This window comes from Mixophyes fleayi, chromosome 3 (assembly GCF_038048845.1).
Source record: "Mixophyes fleayi isolate aMixFle1 chromosome 3, aMixFle1.hap1, whole genome shotgun sequence".
NCBI lineage: Eukaryota > Metazoa > Chordata > Amphibia > Anura > Limnodynastidae > Mixophyes > Mixophyes fleayi.
In genome coordinates, this window is record NC_134404.1 from 2,979,838 (window position 1) to 2,985,693 (window position 5,856).

The following is a 5,856-nucleotide window of genomic DNA, read 5'->3' on the forward strand; positions in this document are numbered from 1 at the left end:
TTGGTGTAAACTGAGGATTCAAAGTAGCTACAAGTTTTAATCCTCCTGGTTTTCACTCACACGGCCTGAGTTTTTTAAAAGTGTTGAAAACTAGACAATATAACTTATTGTTTATTAAAAAATATATTTTTAAAGGTTTATGTGTATCTCAATCTCTTACAAATCGATGACCATGATAATCGTCACTATTCTATGATGAGTCGGTAACACAGGGATTTTGGGAACTACATTTCCTTTTGTGATTTTACTTCCTTGAATAAGAAGAAACAGTAATCTGTAATAACTATGCTGATTGAGGAAGACAGACTGTCAGAACACACAAACAGAGATTGATGGTTTGTATATTGTTGCCTTATTCACAATATCCCTATTGCCACTATTACAGACACCTTTCTAGGAAAATCCATTCATCCATAACTCCAACATTTCTATTTCCACATGTAGAAAGATATGTGACCTCTCAGAGAGGGCTGAGCCACTCGAAATTTGGAACTTGGGTCTTTAAATATAAGGATCGACCAGTTTTGTCCAGACTTATGTTGGAAGGTCTATGAGTCCTCTGAATTTGACCTCATCCTGTCTACATGACCACCGCACACTATATCCTGGATGTTTGTGATGTGATAAATAGTAAAAGGAGAAAAGCAAACAACAATGTTGCTATACCAAATAGAAAACCCATATCAGGAGTCAAACCCAAACCCCTTGGGAGATAACCAGGATCCCTAACCATTAGACCAGAGTTTCTCAACGCCAGTCCTCAGGACCCCTACAGTGCATGCTTTCCAGATGACAAGAGAAATAATTATACCGCCTGTGGATCTGTTAGAATGTGTCAGTCAGTAATGAATACACCTGTGCTCCAGCAGGGAGATATGGAAAACCTGCACTGTTAGAGGTCCTGAGGACTGGACTAGACCATATCGGAACCATTGCTGTCCCTAATGTATTAATAGCAGTCTGCAATGCAGCCAGACACCATGTGAATGTCCTATATAACCTGTCTGCTGATCACAGGTCATCTCCTCTGTCTCAGTGACCTGAGCTATGGAAAGTACAACCTGGATCCGAGCTGTGTCTCTATCAGCTGTGTCTGTCCTGTTCTTACATGCAGTTTGGTAAACCGCAATTACTCTAATAGAGGTGCAGCAGCATAGGTAGTATCCAGAAGAAAGTAATTTGCCACTTTTGTCATTGAAAACACGATAAACACATACTTACCTACTCTCCCGGAATTTCCGTGAGGTTCCCGGAAGAGTTGGCAACCCTCCCGGATCCTAAAAAATGCAGAAAATCACTGCTTTGAATATTGGGGGTGGGGCTTAATTGCCATATTAAGCCCCGCCCCTGCTATTCAATGTTGTGGATTTTGGCATTTGACATAGGGGAAGAGGATGGTGCTTCAGTTCAGGTAAATGGTGAAGGAAGGTTGTTGTCGACTGTTTTTGCATCTCTACAATGACCTATTCATGTTTCATGTCTCCACCTCACACAGTCTCATCTGGATCCATCCGTGCCACCACCAGTAGCTGCAGAGATAAACCAGTCACCAATGGCTACTTTACTACTGGTGGCGGATAATTCCGCCTTACACTGCCCTCACACACTTTTATCCTGATTTAATGTTGAAATCTTGGGAGGTAATTAAGTCCTGAGAATATGATCTGATCCCACTTACATGACCAGAGCATCTCCTGGATTTATATGCTGTGATTAAGTAGTTAAAATGGAAATATATAAATGTACAACAAGACATCCCACAGACGGTCTAGGGACCGCTATCTGAGTGTATATCGCACTCCAAATGTACACATCCCAGGTTGTAGATGCACAAAGGCACGTCCTTCATACTAGTCAATAATAATAACCACTAATAATAGCTAATGGAAAACTGTTGAAAAACTGCAGAGGAGCATGTGCTCATCAACCCCCTCTTCATAGTGGCTCAGTCTACTACAACTATCAAGTATTCTTTACATATACAGCCAACTCTGTATATGAGTTTTTCATGATTGATGTTGGCAAAATTAGAGAATCTCTGAAATCAAAGAGGAACCTAAGATATCAACATGTAGTCCGAATTATCTCAGAATTCCATAACAAAAAAAACATTTCATTATCTACTGTCAAGAGCAAGCTGTGCGGTTGAAAATGCCTTTGTTCTTCTCTTAAACCATTTGAGGTCCTCCCACGTGACTATATCACCATACAATATTGTAATGGTTGTTATGGCATCTTGTTTGCTCTGTAATGTTCTGCAACTGAATAATACTGATTGATTCTGAAAATGCTCCTGGAAGGATGATGGAGCGGGTGAACACAAGTGATGGGTCAACCATACTTGGTGAATGGAGATGTGGACCTCCAGAAATGGTTTGTTAAAACAGACCAACATGGACAAGTATATGGAACTGCCAATTTTGTAGCTTGAATTTGACAGGTAAGTAACTATGAGTGTATAAATATAGCACATCTAAGGACTGCACATATGTAATAAAGAGTGTGGGGTTATGTGCAGGATACAGACAATTCCTTTGTGGAGTGAGATATTTCACAGGAAATGTGCACTGTTCATGGGGAACATTTGTGTAAAACTGTCCTTATGGTCAGATTAGTGAAAAGACCACATAGAGCCTGGATTAGGGTGTCAGGTATATAGGGGCACACTGGTATAGGATGGCAGGTATACAGGGGCACACTGGTATAGGATGTCAGGTATATAGGGGCACACTGGTATAGGATGGCAGGTATATAGGGGCACACTGGTATAGGATGGCAGGTATATAGGGGCACACTGGTATAGGATGGCAGGTATATAGGGGCACACTGGTATAGGATGGCAGGTATATAGGGGCACACTGGTATAGGATGGCAGGTATATAGGGGCACACTGGTATAGTATGGCAGATATATAGGGGCACACTGGTATAGAATGTCAGGTATATAGGGGCACACTGGTATAGGACGGCAGGTATATAGGGGCACACTGGTATAGGATGGCAGGTATATAGGGACACACTGGTATAGGATGGCAGGTATATAGGGGCACACTGGTATAGGACGGCAGGTAAATTGGGGCACACTGGTATAGGATGGCAGGTATATAGGGGCACACTGGTATAGGACGGCAGGTATATAGGGGGACACTGGTATAGGATGGCGGGTATATAGGGGCACACTGGTATAGAATGTCAGGTATATAGGGGCACACTGGTATAGGACGGCAGGTATATAGGGGCACACTGGTATAGGATGGCAGGTATATAGGGGCACACTGGTATAGGACGGCAGGTATATAGGGGCACACTGGTATAGGATGGCAGGTATATAGGGGCACACTGGTATAGGATGGCAGGTACATAGGGGCACACTGGTATAGGATGGCAGGTATGTAGGGGCACACTGGTATAGGATGACAGGTATATAGGGGCACACTGGTATAGGATGGCAGGTATATAGGGGCACACTGGTATAGGATGGCAGGTATGTAGGGGCACACTGGTATAGGATGGCAGGTATATAAGGGCACACTGGTATAGGATGGCAGGTATATAGGGGCACACTGGTATAGGATGGCAGGTATGTAGGGGCACACTGGTATAGGATGGCAGGTATATAGGGGCACATTGGGATAGTATGGCAGGTATATAGGGACACACTGGTATAGGGTGTCAGGTATATAGGGCACACTGGTATAGGATGGCAGATATATAGGGGCACACTGGTATAGGATGGCAGGTATATAGGGGCACATTGGTATAGGATGGCAGGTATATAGGGGCACATTGGTATAGTGTGTCAGGTATATAGGGGCACACTGGTATAGGATGGCAGATATATAGGGGCACACTGGTATAGGATGGCAGGTATATAGGGGCACATTGGTATAGGATGGCAGGTATATAGGGGCACATTGGTATAGTATGGCATGTATATAGGGACACACTGGTATAGGGTGTCAGGTATATAGGGGCACACTGGTATAGGATAGCATGTATATAGGGGCACACTGGTATAGGATGGCAGATATATAGGGGCACACTGGTATAGGATGGCAGGTTTATAGGGGCACATTGGTGTAGGACGGCAGGTATATAGGGGCACATTGGTATAGTATGGCAGGTATATAGGGACACACTGGTAGAGGGTGTCAGGTATATAGGGGCACACTGGTATAGGATAGCATGTATATAGGGGCACACTGGTATAGGATGGCAGATATATAGGGGCACACTGGTATAGGATGGCAGATATATAGGGGCACACTGGTATAGGATGGCAGGTATGTAGGGGCACACTGGTATAGGATGGCAGGTATATAGGGGCACATTGGGATAGTATGGCAGGTATATAGGGACACACTGGTATAGGGTGTCAGGTATATAGGGGCACACTGGTATAGGATGGCAGATATATAGGGGCACACTGGTATAGGATGGCAGGTATATAGGGGCACATTGGTATAGGATGGCAGGTATATAGGGCACATTGGTATAGTATGGCATGTATATAGGGACACACTGGTATAGGGTGTCAGGTATATAGGGGCACACTGGTATAGGATAGCATGTATATAGGGGCACACTGGTATAGGATGGCAGATATATAGGGGCACACTGGTATAGGATGGCAGGTTTATAGGGGCACATTGGTGTAGGACGGCAGGTATATAGGGGCACATTGGTATAGTATGGCAGGTATATAGGGACACACTGGTAGAGGGTGTCAGGTATATAGGGGCACACTGGTATAGGATAGCATGTATATAGGGGCACACTCTTATAGGATGGCAGATATATAGGGGCACACTGGTATAGGATGGCAGATATATAGGGGCACACTGGTATAGGATGGCAGGTATATATGGGCACACTGGTATAGGATGGAGGTATATAGGGGCACACTTGTATAGGGTGGCATGTATATAGGGCTACACTCTGCTCATTTCTCACATTGTAAAGTGACTAATTTATTATTTCTTTATTATGAACTATTTATACATTTCTACATGGACTGAGATAGGACTGAGTAATTCTTATATTTTTATTTTATACAGATGGGAAACAATGGGGCCGATTGGGGAAAATGGTAAGTTCAATTTTTCTAAAGTAGAGGTGAAAGGACTGGGAGAGAGACTGGATGTGATGAATGAAGGACGTGTAACCTCATGGCTGGTTGGTGTTAATGATCATGAGGAAGATTCCAGGTGGGGAGGTGTCTCTTTGAGAAGGAAAGATTAAAAGTATGCTTTTAAACTGTAGGTAGTGTTGGGAGATCCAGGTGGAGATAAGAGAGGGACAGTTGGTTACACCAGATAGTACAGAAGGGGAGAGGTCAAAGGAGGAGAGATAGATTTGGGAATTATAAGCCTAGAGGTAGCAGTGTAGGCAGAATGAGCAAATTAGTTTCCCAAAGGAATAAGTGAACCCTGAGAAAAGCAGAGGGCTGAGAACACAATACAGTTTTAACTTCTTATACAGTTTGTTAGTTAATTACTATCAGGACTAGCAGGACCTCCTGTGGTTATGTAACTGTGCAAACAATAGCCAGGCTGCTGACTGCACAATAGAATGCTGATTAATGAGTGGCTGAATAATTAAATGAGAGATAAGGCTGCTACAAGCACAGTCTTTAGCTAGGTACACAGTACAGCAAGAATAAAGGATGAGCGATTTTTCAAGGACATGAAAAAAAACCAATCCCGATCAGCCTGCTGATTTCTGTGTACACACTGTACACCATTACCTCCAGATGTCTGCTCTTCCTCCACCTCACCTTCAAGGCTGACAGGCAATATTTAAGTGAGAGCACCGAGAAGGGGGTGAGGCGGGTATAAATTACCGGGGCCCGGCCTGT